The sequence below is a fragment of the Meles meles genome, chromosome 5 (assembly GCF_922984935.1).
Source record: "Meles meles chromosome 5, mMelMel3.1 paternal haplotype, whole genome shotgun sequence".
NCBI lineage: Eukaryota > Metazoa > Chordata > Mammalia > Carnivora > Mustelidae > Meles > Meles meles.
In genome coordinates this window covers 29,280,868-29,299,972 of record NC_060070.1, presented here as the reverse complement: position 1 = coordinate 29,299,972, position 19,105 = coordinate 29,280,868, and positions in this window count along the sequence as shown.

The following is a 19,105-nucleotide window of genomic DNA, read 5'->3' as shown; positions in this document are numbered from 1 at the left end:
TGAGCAGACAGCTATTTGGGACTCGATCCCAGGACTCTGAGATCATGACCTGAGCTGAAGGTAGAGGCCTAACCCACTGAGCCACCCAGGTGCCCATAGGCATAAATTTTAAAATCTATAACTCATTTATGAAAAAGACATTATTTAAGACATTAATTTGATTAATATAATTTACTTAAAAGACAAGATTTGGTGTTGTGAATACCAGCTCCATGAATAAAGCATGTCTATATCTTTAGTTTTAGACTTTTACTACTGTATCATAAGTTCGATATCATGGTGATGGCCACCAGGATAATAAAATAGTAATCTTTAAGAGGCAGAGAATTACAGTTGTCATCAAGTCCCATCAATTCATCTTTCCAGAGAGAAATCTCATTTTAGTATCAGGACAGCCACAGAAAGGCAATGAGAACTTTTTTTTTTTTTTTTTTTTTTAGCTACTGAATAGCAGGATGCAAACAGGTTAAAATCTTTGTGAAAGAAGTTCTACTGGGAAAGGCTTTGCAAGAGAAAATTATTCATTATTAAATTATGCCAATAATATATCAGAGCTCACTGGAAATCTGTACCAGATACTGTTAAAGTGAGTCATGAAGCCAACGCTAAAGATTACCAGAATTGTCTCTAATGTAATAATTTGAGAGATGTGCCAGCATCATCACCAAAAGTTGATTCTTTATTCACTTTCTTAAAATAACTTTTGACAACATGTTTTTTTATAGAAATAGATATAAAATTTAACTTTGGTGGCATCTGGGTGGCTCAGTGGTTTAAGCTGCTGCCTTCGGCTCAGGTCATGATCTCAGGGTCCTGGGATCGAGTCCCACGTCAGGCTCTCTGCTCTAAAGGGAGCCTGCTTCCCTCTCACTCTCTCTGCCTGCCTCTCTGCCTACTTGTGACCTCTCTCTGTCAAATAAATAAATAAAATCTTTAAAAAGAAAATTCAACTTTGTTTTTTTGCTCTTTAACATTTCATATGATCATTTAACTTTTCACGAGGTATTTCATGACTGGGTTTCTTAGGAAGAAATGTAGAATGTCTTTTCCCTTAAGGAAGTAAAATTGAACATTTAATCTTTTATTATTTTTACTTGTTAAAGGAATATGCTAAAAGAAATAGATCCAGTGAATTAAAGGAAAATAGCATTGAAATATGATCTATTCATAATATAGCTACTTGTATTTGTGTCCAGTAAGCATAGTGATATAGTTTGCTCTTAAATCAGTATATAATTGAGTTGATCTTTGATATTGAAATTGTAGATTCATGAAACTTGAGTTACTAGAATTACTTCAAGATTGACTAATTGAAGTGATTGAAATTTCATTTTAGTTACAGTGGAATTGTTCTTTCTTAATCACAGATTATGTAAATATATATACCTTCTCTCAAATGTACATCCACTTAGTCTGTGAGGACTCAGCATAGAAAAGACAAGTCAGCACTCTAGCTACAAAGTTAGTAGTGTGCTTAATAAAGTACATGTTGTTTTGGTAATAACTGTTGATGTCATTTTATGGTTAAAAAAAAAAACACCCATACAATGATAAGTTATAAAATAATTTTCTTATTTCCTTAAGTGCTAATCATTTTGCTTTTAAAATATCACTTATTTTCTTATTGTGTTATGTCAGTCACCATAAAATATGTCATTAGTTTTTGATGCAGTGTTCCAAGATTCACTGTTTATGTACAACACCCAGTGCTCCATGCAGTACGTGCCTTCCTTAATACCAGGTTCTACCAGGCTCACCCATCCCCCCAACCCTCTCCCCTCTAAAACCCTCAGTTTGTTTCTCAGAGTCCACAGTCTCTTTGTTCATCTCCCCCTCTCATTTCCCCCAATTCACTTTTCGTTTCCTTCTCCTAATGTCCTCCATGTTTTTCCTTATGTTCCACAAGTAAGTGAAACCACACGATAATTAACTTTCTCTGCTTGTAAAATGTCACTTATTTTTATTTGAATAATAAAAATAAAATTTACAATTGGAAAAATAAAAATTTAATAACTATAATTTCAGATTTTATGTGATATTTTGAGATATTAAATAGAACATACTTTCACTCAATTTTTATAAATAAAAGATTTAAAAAGATATTGTGAAGAAATACTATGATTTAATAATAACTAAAATAGAGTATTTTGTATATATAGGCTAATCTGATCATTTTTAAGTATTATTTCATTTAAACATCGTACCAAATATATGAGAGATTTTATATCTCCCTTCTCATTATTCAGATAAGGAAAACTCTCAATGAGCCTAAAGCGGTTTGCCCAAGTAAGTGGCTAGCTGAGATTTGAAATTAGGAACTCTGACTCCAAAAATCAGTGTTTTTGAATGCTATGGTGAAACATAAATACTTAGACACTTTATGACATATCTTAACAGTTTACAAATCTACATTAAAACTGAATAATGTGGTGAAGCAGTGGATGAAGTTTTCAAGTAGAAACTGTCCCCCAAACCCCAAATATGGACACTTTACTCAAAAAAGCTATTGAAATGAGAACACTGAATTCAGAAATCTGCAAGCACTTCAAAATCGAACAGGGAAATGCTTAGTCCTAGCAAAAAGGAAAAGTTGGGCATGCAAGGGAGAATGAGCAGACAGCATGGTTGCATGGTTAAATAGGAAATTTGTTTTTCCATGGTAAGCTGATTCTTGGGATTTGATAATGTGCATAGAAGGAGGATGTAGGGTAGGCATTTTAGCATTTGCTCAGGCTTGAGTGGAAGCCAAAGTTCAGGGGTGTATGTGGAAGAGAAATGCTGATTAAACTTGAGTCAAGACAAAGCAGAGGATAAGAAATTGGCAATTATAAACACTTGGTTAAACTACAAATTAATATGTGGATTTAGAAATTTTTTAAGACTTTATTCATTTTAAAGGGTCAGAGCGAGCAAGAGAGAGAGCACAAAAAAGGGGGAGGGGGGCAAAGAGAAACGGGGGAAGCAGACTCCCCATTGAGCAGGAAGCCCCACAAGAGACTTGATTCTAGGACCCTGATCTATAGCCTGAGAGAGAGGCAGATGTTTAACTGATTGAACTACCCAGGCATTTTATATATTATATATATAATATATAATATATAAATATTATATATTATATTATAATATTATATATTTTATATATATGTGTGTATATATATTATATATATAATTAATATTATATATTATATATATAATATATATATTATATATATAATATAATAATATTATATATTATATAATAAATATATATATATATTTATTAAACAATGTTTCTTTATCAACATTTTTAGAGAATGGACACTATACATGCGTAATGTGACTGGTTTTAAGGAAGGTAAATTAGAAAATCTTAAGAAATGTTCATAACATTTATAGAAAGAAAATTTCAGTCTTGCACTCATTCTTTCACTTTACAAGAGAGATATACCAAAGGGAAAGAGAGAAGAATGGTGACCTGTTGAATCTCCTTATAAACCTACCAAAGGCACACTTCTTGCAAATGCAATATTTGCTACAATGATACAATTCTTTGTATTTTTGGACTTACCTTGTGAACAAATCTGGAATCCATATGTTATCAAGTTTCCTTGAAAAATATCATGTAAGCTATGTAACTATTGGAGTAAAGTGTGGAGATAGTTCATCACTGAAACATTTCCTTTCCATGTAAACATTTGTGACATCATACATCAATCAGAGACTTCATATGACACATCCTAGCCAGATTGAATTCCAATGTGCCAAGTGTTGACCCTCTTCAACTTCTCCACATTTACTTATGTCTTACACTTTTTATCTTTAAAATTATTTGTAAGCTTTAATGGTGAACAATATCTCTAGTTTCTATGAGTTTTTTTTTTAAAGATTTTATTTATTTGACAGAGAGAGAGGTCACAAGTAGGCAGAGAGGCAGGCAGAGAGAGAGGAGGAAGCAGGCTCCCCGCAGAGCAGAGAGCCCGATGCGGGGCTCGATCCCAGGACCCTGAGACCATGACCCGAGCCGAAGGCAGCGGCTCAATCCACTGAGCCACCCAGGCGCCCCGTTTCTATGAGTTTTGTTGGAAAATAACATTCTATATATTGTTAGCTTAATTAATATTTTTATTGTATAGGATTTTTGACTAAATATTTAAATTAAATACTTGAAACAAGGAATTTTATTCACTGTTTTTGTTACTCTGAAAATACAATACAGATTGTTAGCCTTAAAAAATGTTTGCCATCACCGGAGCCAGGAGTCAAGATGGCAGAGAAGTAGCAGGCTGAGACTACATCAGGTAGCAGGAGATCAGCTAGATAGCTTATCTAAACATTGCAAACACCTACAAATCCAACGGGAGATCGAAGAGAAGAAGAACATCAATTCTAGAAACAGAAAATCAACCACTTTCTGAAAGGTAGGACTGGCGGAGAAGGGAATCCAAAGCGATGGGAAGATAGACTGCAGGGGAAGGGACCAGCTACCAGCAAGCTGTGGAGCAACGGAGCACAAAATCAGGACTTTTAAAAGTCTGTTCCATTGAGGGACATTGCTCCAGAGGCTAAACCGGGGTTAAGCCCACATGGGGTCAGCATGGCCCACAGGGTCACAGAAGGATTGGGGGTGTCGGAGTGTCACAGAGCTTGCAGGTATTAGAATGGGGAAGCCAGCTACACAGACAGAGATGAGGAGTGAGAACTCAGCTCAGGGATACCTTGAACCAGTCACAGGCTGGATGAGTTTGGAGCATGGCTGGAGGCTGGGGATATGGGAGTGATTAGGCACTGTTCTCTGGGGGCGCACTGAGGAGTGGGGCCCTGGGCTCTTGGCTCCTCCAGGCGGGAGACTGTGAGGCTGCCATTTTCATTCCCATCCTCAGAACTCTACAGAAAGCATTCAGGTAACAAAAGCTCCTGAAAGTGAGCAGATTACTTAGCCTGGCCCTGGAAAGGGCGGTGCAATTCCACCTCGGGGAAAGACACTTGAGAGTCACTAAAACAGGCCCCTCCCCCAGAAGATCAACAAGAAATCCAGCCAGGATGAAGTTCATCTACCAAGGAAAGCAGGTTCAATACCAAGGACAGCAGCGGAATTCCACAGGAGGAGAAAGCAAAGCAGGGAACTCATGGCTTTCTCCCCATGATTCTTTAGTCTTGCAGTTAATTTAATTTTTTTCAATTTTTTTCTTCTGCTAAATTTTTTTAAACTTTTACCCTTTTCTTTTCTAACGTTTTTTAACTAGTTTATCTAATACATATATTTTTTCTTTCTTTGTTTTCTTTTTTAAATTTTTTCTTTTTTTTATGAACCTCTATTTATCCCCTTTCTCTCCCCCACGATTTGGGGTCTCTTCTGATTTGGATAAAGCACATTTTTCTGGGGTCTTTGCCACACTTTTAGTATTTTACTTCCTCCTTCATATACTCTTATCTGGACAAAATGACAAGGCAGAAAAATACACCACACACAAAAAAAGAACAAGAGGCAATCCCGAAGGCTAGGGACCTAAACAATACAGACATTGGTAATATGTCAGATCTAGAGTTCAGAATGACGATTCTCAAGGTTCTAGCTGGGCTCGAAAAAGGCATGGAAGATATTAGAGAAACACTCTCTGGAGATATAAAAATGCTTTCTGGAGAAATAAAAGAACTAAAGTCTAACCAAGTTGAAATTAAAAAAGCTATTAATGAGGTGCAAACAAAAATGGAGGCTCCCACTGCTAGGATAAATGAGGCAGAAGAAAGAATTAGTGATATAGAAGACCAAATGACAGAGAATAAAGAAGCTGAGCAAAAGAGGGACAAGCAGCTACTGGACCATGAGGGGAGAATTTGAAATATAAGTGACACCATCAGACAAAACAACATTAGAATAATTTGGATTCCAGAAGAAGAAAGAGAGAGGGGAGCAGAAGGTATATTGGAGAGAATTATTGGAGAGAATTTCCCTAATATGGCAAAGGGAACAAGCATCAAAATCCAGGAGGTGCAGAAAACCCCTCTCAAAATCAACAAGAATAGGTCCACAGCCCGTCACCTAATAGTTAATTTTACAAGTCTTAGTGACAAAGAGAAAATCCTGAAAGCAGCCTGGGAAAAGAAGTCTGTAACATACAATGGTAAAAATATTAGTTTGGCAGCAGACTTATCCACAGAGACCTGGCAGGCCAGAAAGAGCTGGCATGATATATTCAGAGCACTAAACGAGAAAAACATGAAGCCAAGAATACTATATCCAGCTAGACTATCATTGAAAATAGGAGGAGAGATAAAACTTCCAGGACAAACAAAAACTGAAAGAATGTGCAAACACAAAACCAGCTCTACAGGAAATATTGAAAGGGGTCCTCTAAGCAAAGAGAGAGCCTAAAAGTAGTGGATCAGAAAGGAACAGAGACAATATACAGTAACAGTCACCTTACAGGCAAAACAATGGCACTAAACTCATACCACTCAATAGTTACCCTGAATGTTAATGGGCTAAATACCCCAATCAAAACACACAGGGTATCAGAATGGATAAAAAAAAAACCATCAATATGCTGCCTACAAGAAACTCATTTTAGACCCGAAGACACCTCCAGATTTAAAGTGAGGGGATGGAAAACAATTTCCCATTGTAATGAGCATCAGAACAAAGCTGGGGTGGCAATCCTTATATCAGATCAATTAGATTTTAAGCCAAAGACTATAGTAAGAGATGAGGAAGGACACTGTATCATACTCAAAATGTCTGCCCAACATGAAGATCTAACAATCTTAAATATCTATGGCCCTAATGTGGGAGCATCCAACTATATAAACCAATTAATAACAAAATCAAAGAAACACATCAATAATAATACAATAATAGTAGGGGAATTTAGCACTCCCCTCACTGAAATGGATAGATCATCCAAGCAAAATATCAACAAGGAAATAAAGGCCTTAAATGACACACTGGACCAGATGGACATCACAGATATATTCAGAACATTTCATCCCAAAGCAACAGAATACACATTCTTCTCTAGTGCACATGGAATATTATCCAGAATAGATCACATACTGGGTCCTAAATCAGGTCTCAACCAGTATCAAAAGATTGGGATTATTCCCTGCATAATTTCAGACCACAATGCTCTGAAGCTAGAACTCAATCATAAGAGGAAATTTGGAAAGAATGCAAATACATGGAGACTAAACAGCATCTTTCTAAAGAATGAATGGATCAACCAGGAAATTAAAGAAGAATTGAAATAATTCATGGAAACAAATTATGATGAAAACACAATGGTTCAAAATCTGTGGGACACAGCAAAGGCAGTCCTGAGAGGAAAATATATAGTGGTACAAGCCTTTCTCAAGAAACAAGAAAGGTCTCAAGTACACAACCCAACTCTACACCTAAAGGAGCTGGAGAAAGAACAAGAAAGAAAGCCTAAACCCAGCAGGAGAAGAGAAATCATAAAGATCAAAGCAGAGATCAATGAAATAGAAACCAAAAAAAAAAAAAAAAAAAAAGAACAAATGAACAAAACTAGGAGCTGGTTCTTTGAAAGAATTAATAAGATTGGTAACCCCCTGGTCAGACTTATCAAAAAGAGAAGAAAAAGGACCCAAATCAATAAAATCATGAATGAAAGAGATCACAACTATCACCAAAGAAATACAGACAATTATAAGAACATACTATGAGCAACTCTATGCCAACAAATTTGACAATCTGGAAGAAATGGATGCATTACAAGAGACGAACATACTATGAGCAACTCTATGCCAACAAATTTGACAATCTGGAAAAATGGATGCATTCCGAGAGACATATAAACTACCACAACTGAACCAGAAAGAAATAGAAAACCTGAACAGACCCATAATCAGTAAGGAGATTGAAACAGTCATCAAAAATCTCCAAACAAAGAAAAGCCCAGGGCCAGATGGCTTCCCAGGGGAATTCTACCAAGCATTTAAAGAAGAAGTAATTCCTATTCTCCTGAAACTGTTCCAAAAAATAGAAATCGAAGGAAAACTTCCAAACTCATTTTATGAGGCCAGCATCACCTTGATCCCAAAACCAGACAAGGATCCCACCAAAAAAGAGAACTACAGACCAATATCCTTGATGAACACAGACACGAAAATTCTCACCAAAATACTAGCCAATCAGATTCAACAGTACATTAAGAGGATTATTTAACACCACCAAGTGGGATTTATCCAGGACTGCAAGGTTGGTTCAAGATCCACAAATCAATCAATGTGATACAATACATTAATAAAAGAAAGAACAAGAACCATATGATATTCTCAATCGATGCTGAAAAAGCATTTGACAAAGTACAGAATCCCTTCCTGATCAAAACTCTTCAAAGTGTAGGGATAGAGGGCACATACCTCAATATTATCAAAACCATCTGTGAAAAACCCACCACAAATTTCATTCTCAATGGAGAAAAACTGAACGGTTTTCCCCTAAGGTCAGGAACATGTCAGGGATATCCATTATCACCATTGCTATTCAACATAGTACTAGAAGTCCTAGCTTCAGCAATCAGACAACAAAAGGAAATTAAAGGCATCCAAATCAGCAAAGAAGAAGTCAAACTATCATTCTTTGCAGATGATATGATACTATATGTGGAAAATCCAAAAGACTTCACTCCAAAACTGCTAGAACTTGTACAGGAATTCAGTAAAGTGTCAGGATATAAAATCAATGCACAGAAATCAGTTGCATTTCTCTATACCAATAACAAGACAGAAGAAAGAGAAATTAAGGATTCAATCACATTTACAATTGCACCCAAAACTATAAGATACCTAGGAATAAACCTAACCAAAGAGCCTAAGAATCCATATGCAGAAAACTATAAAGTACTCATGAAAGAAATTGAGGAAGACACAAAGAAATGGAAAAATGTTCCATGCTCCTGGATTGGAAGAATAAATATTGTGAAAATGTCTATGCTACCTAAGGCAATCTACACATTTAATGCAATCCCTATCAAAATACCATCCATTTTTTTAAGAAATGGAACAAATAATCCTAAAATTTATATGGAATCAGAAAAGACCTCGAATAGCCAAAGGAATATTGAAAAAGAAAGCCAAAGTTGTGGCATCACAATTCTGGACTTCAAGCTCTATTATAAAGCTGTCATCATCAAGACAGTAAGATACTGGTACAAAAATAGACACATAGATCAATGGAACAGAAAAGAGAGCCCAGAAGTAGATCCTCAACTCCATGGTCAACTAATCTTCAACAAAGCAAGAAAGAATGTCCAATGGAAAAAAAAAAAAGTGTCTTCAACAAATGGTATTGGGAAAATTGGACAGCCACATGCAGAAAAATGAAACTGGACCATTTCCATACACCACACACAAAAATTGACTCAAAATGGATGAAGGACCTCAACATGAGAAAGGAATCCATCCAAATCCTTGAGGAGAACACAGGCAGCAACCTCTTCGACCTCAGCCACAGCAACTTCTTCCTAGGAACATCGCCAAAGGCAAGGGAAGCAAGGGCAAAAATGAACTATTGGGACTTTATCAAGATCAAATGCTTCTGCACAGCAAAGGAAATAGTCATCAAAACCAAAAGACAACTGACAGAATGGAAGATATTTTCAAATGACGTATCAGATAAAGGGCTAGTATCCCAAATCTATAAATAGCTTAGAAAACTGAACACCCAAAGAACAAATAATCCAATCAAGAAATGGGCAGAAGACATGAACAGACATTTCTGCAAAGAAGACATCCAGATGGCCAAAAGACACATGAAAAAGTGCTCCACATCACTTGGCATCAGGGAAATACAAATCAAAACCACAATGAGATACCACGTCACACCAGTCAGAATGGCTAGAATTAACAAGTCAGGAAATGACAGATGGTGGTGAGGATGTGGAGAAAGGGGAACCCTCCAACACTGTTAGTGGGAATGCAAGCTGGTGCAACCACTCTGGAAAACAGCATAGAGGTTCCTCAAAGTGTTGAGTATAGAGCTACCCTATGACCCAGCAATTGCCTACTGGGTATTTACCCTAAAGACACAAACATAGTGATCCGAATGGGCACATGCGCCCGAATGTTTATAGCAGCAATGTCTATAATAGCCAAACTATGGGAAGAACCTAGATGTCCATCAACAGATCAATGTGTAAAGAAGATGTAGTATATATACACAATGGAATACTATGCAGCCATCAAAAGAAATGAAATCTTGCCATTTGCGATGACATGAATGGAACTAGAGGGTATCATGCTTAGTGAAATAAGTCAATGGGAGGAAGACAACTTTCATATGATCTCCCTGATATGAGGAAGTGGAGATGCAACATGGGGAGTTAGGAGGGTAGGAGAAGAATAAATGAAACAAGATGGGATTGGGAGGGAGACAAACCATAAGTGACTCTTAATCTCACAAAACAAACTGAGGGTTGCTGGGGGGGGGGGCGCATTGAGAGAGGGCGAGTGGGGTTATGGACATTGGGGAGGGTATATCCTATGGTGAGTGCTGTGAAGTGTGTAAACCTGGTGATTCACAGACCTGTACCCCTGGGGATAAAAATACATTATATGTTTATTAAAAAATAAAAAAGAAATAAAAAGTTTTTAAAAATAATAAATAAATAAATAAATAAATGTTTGCCATCACCAATGAAATACATGGAAGAGAAATAAATTCTCTAATGAAATAATAATGCCAATGAAGCAAGAACGAATTGATATGGAAATTCAAGTGGGTAACTTGGGACAAGAGAAAAAAAGAAGGAAGGATTAATGAATTTAATCTTCACATTAAGTAGTTCATTGCAGTAATAACAGTGTGGAAAACTGAAAGGTAGAAAAAAATTTTCATTGAGTTATTTGCTCAGAATGCAGAGAAAAGAAGGTGGGAGAGGAGGTCATTCTCAGTTTCGGGAAGCACTGCACTTCTTGGCTTATGCTGCCCATTCTTCATCTTCAGGGACAGCAATGGTAAATTAAGTTCTCAGGTTTTGAATCTCTGAATCTCTCTAATTGACCTCCTTTTATTTACTGGGGGAGAAAGGACCCCTACAACTAGACTGGGACCACCTGGATAATCTTGAGGTCCTTAAACCTTATTCACATTTGGAAAGTTTGTTTTGCCTTAATAGGTAATGTATTCACAGATTCCAGAATAGGATGTGTCTTTGGGGAATCATTATTCTAACTACTACATTTCCTAGGTTAGTTATTTGATCTTTTAGTGCCCACAGTTCCTCAGATATGAAGTGAGAATGCTATTAATGTCTCATTCATAGGTGCTTTTGTAGGGATAAAATGAGTTACCTAAACAAAAGAATTACAATAAATCATTGCATACAGTAATAATTACATAAGGATTTATTTTCACTTTTAACATATAGCACAAATATGAAACCATATCATATGTAATATTATCAGAAAATCCATGTGATGGATACCATGCAATTAATGCAGTAATTATTAATAATTGTAGAAATGACTTGCTTTGGCAGAGGTATGATGGATAAAATGTAGATAGATAAAGTTAACAAAACACAATTAACTAAACATAATTGAAATAAATATTTGAAGATTTTTAACTTTGCCTAGAACCTAGAAAGTGGGTTATATATGATTTTTTTTGTTTCTTTACACATAATAATATCATTATAGAATATATTGCCTTCCTAATTAAAAAGAAAATTTAAGTGAATTGTCTAAAATAGACCTGAGACATTTTTCTCCCTTTCTCCTATTTAAACAAGATAAAATAAATGATTAAATCTACTCTCTCTCTCTGTGGATAATAATTTCTGATTACTTTTCTTCATAACATGGCTTCAGTGAATCATCAGTTTGCTCTTTGCCACTGAAGCCTCAGCAGATAACATTCTTTACTGTACTTACACAGGGTTTTCCCTCAGCTGTTTTCATTCAACTGAGTGATAAAAACCAGATTGCTTTCAGTAGAATTATTTCTGTAAAATACAAGAGTCTTCCTTTATCCTCTTTTTTCCTTCTGTTCTTGATCCATGGACGTCATTGATTTTTCTCAATTTACAAAAGTAGAATAAGTCTGTAAAACTCAGAGAGTTTGATTTTAGTGTACACATTTTCTAACAACTAAACCAATACTCTAATGATGATTTTTCATCTTCCATTAATCCTTTAAACATATCATATATTTTATATATGTGATAAAGCTTTAAATGATGTCTAGTTGCACCTTGCTGCTAATAGATATTCACAGTCATTACTCTGGTATTTATGTTCATTGAAAACCAATCTACCAATCTAGAAAGGCAATTTTACTTTCTGATTTGATAACTTATCCAGCATTAGTCATCCTTTACCACTGTTAACAAAACAAAGATACTTCATTAATTGATGAATAAATTTGAATTATGCATACAACTATTGTTTTTAACAGTTTTCCACTGTTTATAACAACTTTACAAATATTTATAATATTTTCCACTGCTATAAATGATCATTTATAAATTTTTTCTAGTTTTTGGTTTGGGGGAAAATAAATTAAAACCCTGTTACTATACTGTTTATGAGATTCTGCTGCTCTGATTAAGGAGCCATATGCTTTATTTGTCATAACAGTGGATTATAAAGGTGGTAAGTGTATAGAACTGTGTTGATGTTGGTCTTGGATGGTGATATTGCAGGAAAAATTGTTAGTCTTAAGCAATGGTCAATCATTATCAAACACCTGCTGTGTTTAGATTCAGGTTTTCTAGTTATGTGCTACCTACATGGAATTTTTATTATGGAAATATCTTCAGGAAAATAACAACATTTATAACTTTAAAACATACTAGACTCTAAATCATTTTTACATCACAAATTATTTTCACAGTATTATATTTTCTAAAAATATGTTTCTTTAAAATGAAACTAGCATGGTACCTTAGAAAAAAGTCTACCTAGTTTCTTCTACATCTGGATACTTCACTAGTTCCTGTGTATTTTTTAAAAAACCTACTCAATTTTGGAAGATAAAATAATCTATCATAGAGTTAATATTATATGTTTTCATAACTGGGTTAGCTTTATATATTTTCAGACATTCTGACACCTGAATACTTGCCAGATCCTACTATATGACTAGTCCACTGATTCTGCCAGTGTGCTATACACATCTTAAATCTTGATATTTAATTGCATATTACCATTATGCCTACAGAACATTACCCAGGCCTTTGCGACTCCAATCCCAAGAGAACCTGAACCACCTAATCTCATTCAAACCACCAGTGTCTATGTCTGTTTTACAGTAATAAACCCACAATAATTATGTATAAAATGGTAAGTGAAGTAATATCATAGTAACAAAATCTTATAGAATATAATATTCAATGAGATCTTTAATTGAGAAAGCTATCTTGTCTCTTGATATAATTGTAGTGTTTGAGAAATTAGAATTAAAATAAGATATTTCTACACATCATTCGAATGATTGAAATTCAAAACACTGAAAATACCAATTTGATGCAAAGCATCATGAACTCTCCTTAATTCCTGGCTATAATGCAAATTGGAATACCCACTTTGGAAGAAACAGTATTTTACAAAATACCTAACATGTACTTCTCAAAACTCATAAGTCATTTAAAAAAAAAAAGTCTGAGAAGATGCTATAAACAAGTCTGAAGTAGCCTAAGGAGACATGGCTATTAAATGTAATATGATGTCTAATTTAGATCCAGAAACAGAAAAATAATGTTAAGTAAAAACTAATGAAATATAAATGACCTATGAATTTTGATTAATAACAGTGTGTCAGTATTGGTTCATTTATTTTAACAGATATACTATACTAATGTAAGATAATATTACAGGAGAAACTGGTTTGAGATACATGGAAATTTTTTCTGCTATATTCAGTATTTTTCTGTAAACTTATTGTTCAAAATAAAGTTTATTTAAAAATATAAAGTGGTCTAGTAAAAAAAAAATAACAGACTGATAGGATCTTTATAGTAACTACATCTGGATTCTATGCCTGGCAAAATTATAAGGAAAGGGTTGCAATTATCGAAGTAAGAGAATATCTACTATTAGGATAAAATTTACCTTTATAGCCAATGAAAGACAGAGCATGACACATTTTAATACAATTGAGATTTAAAAGTTAGCTCGTATCTAAAACAGAATAATTGCTTAAGCTAAAATTAAATAGGTTTTAACAAACCTATTTCTACACTCAAAATAGTTCTTCAATAAACATTTGTTCAGAACAACTATGAATACAACTTTATGAAGAAAATATATTTCCTTGAAATGTATGCATTATCTTAAAATTTGCACCTAAGTCATGATAGTAAGATGAAATATTTTTATTATGAGTGATATGTATTTTTATGTTAATTTATCAAAAACATGGAATATCATTTAGTGCTATTAAGCTGAAACTTAAAAGCGTATTACTAAGTGAAAGAAGTCAATATGAAAAGCCTACATACTGTATGATTCCAACTCTAAGATATTCTGTAAAAGGCAGAACTATGTAAACAATAAAAATATCAGTGGTGACACATGTTGGGAAGGAATATAGGGAGAAATAGGTACAACACAGAGGTAGTTTAGGGCATTGAAAATACTCTGTATGATATTATAATGGTGGATGCATACATTTGTCTAAATGCATAGACTGCATACCAAAAGTGAACCCTGATGTGAACTATGGAATTCGACTGAAAATAAGGTGTCAGTGTAGGTTCATCAATTGTAATAAATATAGCACTCTGGTGGGGGACATTCATAATGTGGGAGGCTATAGGAATGGGTAGGAGCAAAGCTCTATGTGAAAACCTCAGTACCTCCTATTCAATTTTCTAGGAATCTAAAACTGCTCTAAAAATAATCTATTAGAGAAAAAACAATACAGAGAAAAATGTATTAGATTCACCTATATTCTAGAAATGAATAAAGATTTCACTTTCTCAATTTTAATGATTTTTACATCAAGACCCTTGCAAATACATATAATATAGTGTAAAACAATGTTAACAATATCATTTATGTAACAACAAAGAATGAAAGGGTCCAAAGTGTCTATTGAAATGCTAATTATATGCAGCATATGAAGTCCCACTTAACAATAAATATGTTAAATCATTTGTTTCATTTGTTTATAATTGGATGAATCTCACAGTAGTGAGTATAAAATATTTTTCAAGAAATCAAGAGGCAGAATAATTTGATACATATATACACTTGATAGTCATGTATAAAAGTAAAAGCATGTAAAGAAATTCGAGGAGAATGAGAAACAATATCTTTCTAGCAGTTACCTTTGGAAAGCTAAGAGGGTAAGATAATTGGAAAGGAATTCATAGTATTGCTGTTTTATTTCTTAGATATTTTGTTTTGCTATATACTTTGCATCTTGTGTAGTTAATTGTTATAAGCTATATTTTAAGATGGATATTTTTAGCTGTATAATGTTTCTTCTAAAGTGGGATGTTTTAACTACAAATCATGCCTTAAATATTTAAAAATCATAAATTAAATACAGGAAATCAGAAAATTTTCAAGAGGGAGGTAGAGGAAGCAGGGAGGAAAAGAGAAGAGAAGAGGATGACAAAGAGAGAGAAGGGAAGGAAGAATGCGGAAGAGGAAGAGGGAAAGAGAATGAGAGAGATTGAGATTGAGAGAATCTTGAAGGATTAAGCAATAGTATCCTTTTCATTACTCATAGGAAAAAAGACAATTTACTACTTGAAAGGATTTCCTTAAAGAAGTCTTGCATGAAACAAACATGTTTAATTGGAATTGCCAGAATCAATGCAAAGTGATGAAACAGTTGCAATCTTGACAGAATCAAAATTGCAGAGCTGAAGTAAAATTGCTTCACTGTAAAATAGTAAAATGCCATTATGCAAAGACTATGTTATTCTGAAGCAATGGAATGGGAAATTGGTGCCAAGGAAAAACTAAAAGGATCGTTGCATACAACTTACTTTGGCTTTGAAAATTCCATTAAAGTACTCCTATAAAAAAATCTAAATAAAAATACTTATTAATACAAACCCAGCATGAATAACTAAAATGATAATATAATGGGTCAAATAATATTGCAACTTCTGAATGCATTTGGAATCGCATGAATTAAAATGAGTCTTGATAAGCAGTCAAAAATTTAACTACCCTCCCAGTATGATACAAGAGGGTTGAGTTTAGCTTTTGGATACCCTAGAATTGAAGATTGCATGAATGCAAGAGAAAGAATGTCTTCAGGAATATCTGCTCTTCTTCACTGCTGGCAACCTCAAGAAGAAAATTATATCTAAGGCATCTTTAAAGTAAAAGATATGTACAACTGAAATAGGAATCTAGGAATAGTTTCACTCTGAATGTTAAACCCACACTACATATAGTGTTAATGAAAGATTAATCTTAGGATCACCTTTCTAGCATAGATATTTGCTATGTCTGTGTGTACATATATGTGTGCATGTGTGTTTACATTTGGACTTTAATTTTGAAAATAATCTTGCAGATAGACTAAATGAATTATTCTTATCATATAAGGACAATACAAGTTAAAACAAGACCCTTAATTCTCCTTCCTGAAAATAAGGGAAAGAGAATTTCCCACTTTCCCAGTTCTTAGAGCATTTACTTTAGAAAACATATGATTCTAAGCTCTTTCTCTGTACCTTTGAAATTTATATGTCTTTTTAAATGCTAAATGAACTGTTGCCAGTTTGAAGGGATATTTTTCTCAAAGACCTGGGAATTCTCTTTTTGAAATATATCCATAAAGACCATAGCGCCCCATCTCCCAGTTTCTGTGGAAGAGTAAAAGCTTATGTTTGCAGGGCCTTGCTCCAAGTTGCAAAATTATCTCTTGTCATAAACATAGGGCAAGTCTATTTTCCTTTGGATAAAGTCAATTAGCTAATTCAGAGAGTCACTGCAATTACCAAGTGAATTTAGGATGCTCTATCTGTGACAAATGGTGCTTCGAGTCCTTCTGCTTGAGGACCAGTTATCCTTCATCTCAAAAACATGTATGTGATGGGTTATATCAGCTTTGCTATTTAAATGGTGAGATTTTTTTTCTGTCTTTGTAATCACATATCAGAATGCCTGTGATACACATCACCTGCTGGCTTAATGTTTATTCAATAATAAAATTGTTTTCTTTCTCTTCTTTGTAGAGAGATTTTCTGTGTTGAAAGGAGTTTGTGTCTTGTTTTAAATTATATTTCCCCAATAGTCACCATCATTGAGTATATACTCTGCAATTAATTTAAAAAAATTTTTAAAACTCCAGTAGTCAAGTTCCTAATTTTAACACTTATTGTGAACATTAAGAATGAAACAAAATCTAATCATGACTTATTTCCTATAATACCACAGGGCATTGATGTGGGAGGCACTTGTTAAAAAGCCATCTGTCTTGTATTGAAATCCATCTTGTAAAATCTTCTAGACTATAAAAATTACAAATACTACTGAGGTGTTTTTTTTCCCCTAACAGTAAGTCATGTAATATTTCAAAAAACTTTAATTACATTCTGTAATCAGAAACTACTGAATGTTCTTCTTTCACAAGCAATGTCCATGGCAGGAAAACAACCAGGGACTAAAGCTGATGTGTCCCTTTTTTGTTCTCCATCTCCATTCTGAATGAACATAAACTGGTGAGAGGTTACTCTCTCTAGTGCAGCAGAATTGGAGGCTGACACTTATATGATTATAACTGTGTTTATCCTTCTGGGTAAAATCTGCATAAAAAAGGGTATTAGTTCTCATCACTGAGGATTTGGAAGGAATGAGAATGGAAGAAGAGACATTAATATTACATTACATGATGAAAAGGACACTTCAGTGTTCAGATTTCTCCAGAGAATGACTATTATAATTAAGCAAATTTTAAAAGACTATGTATCTGGTTGTCCATCATAATGTATTCTGGCTGCTTAAATTAAGGGTATTCTGTCATATCCAAATGTAATATAAGCTATCAAATTATAATTAAAAACATTTGAACTTGCTGTCATTCTCCCTGTTACTTCCTCCTGTTCAAATTATTTTTAAATTATTTAACCTATTTTTAATTATTTCAATGTCTGGATAAGAAAAATAGCAAAAGCACAGATACATGGCCCCAAAATTAATGAATTATATGGCTTATTCTTTGAATATTAAAAATAGTCTCTTTTCATACAAAATAGCAAGAAAAAGAAAATATAAATACATCATGATAAAAATTATTTTTAATTCTCATAAATATTTTAGAATACACAATTTGATTTCATGAAAAAAGTATATTTATGCACAGGAATCTGAAACACTAATTTGTTTTCTAACAAATTTTCTACATGCAGTTAAGTAACTAGAACATTTAAACTCAAAAATCCTAAAATTCAAAGTAAAATTTTCTGAAGAGAGAAGCTCTTCAAGTGACCTCTACTCCTTTAACCTATATCAGAAAATAAATTTTTAAAAAAATCAGATTCCTCTCATTTCTACTACCTTTTGATACAGCAAAGTCTCAAAATGTATCTGAACATTACGTACTTTGCTATTTTACCCTCAAGCATTTGTATCAATTCAGAATCAAATGTTATTTCTGATACATCTACATGGGACCAGTGGTAGAAATTAGGTGACAAATTGTTGCATTAATTTCTAGCCATGGAGTAAAATGGATGGGTCTATATATTTTTATGATATTTTTCCCTAGCTGTGTCTAAAATACAAAATAAAATTGTGGATCAAACTTTATAAAGTAAATCAGTATAAATAGATTTACTTTTAAATCATGAGAGGTTTAATTAAGATAAATATATGAAGATTATATGTAAAGTAGTAAAGAAATGTGGTTTTTCTTCAGTTTAAAAGTCTGTCATTACAATACTAAAATATATAAGATATATAAATAAAATAAAAGTCCAACATTTTATTTTCAAAAAATAAGTTCTTATGTACAAAAAACCCCAAAATTTTAGGGACACTGCGGTGGCTCTGTCAGTTAAATATCCAATTCTTTATTGGATTGTTTGTTCTTTGGGTGTTGAGTTTGCTAAGTTCCTTATAGATTTTGGACACTAGCCCTTTATCTGATATGTCGTTTGCAAATATCTTCTCCCATTCTGTCAGTTGTCTTTTGGTTTTG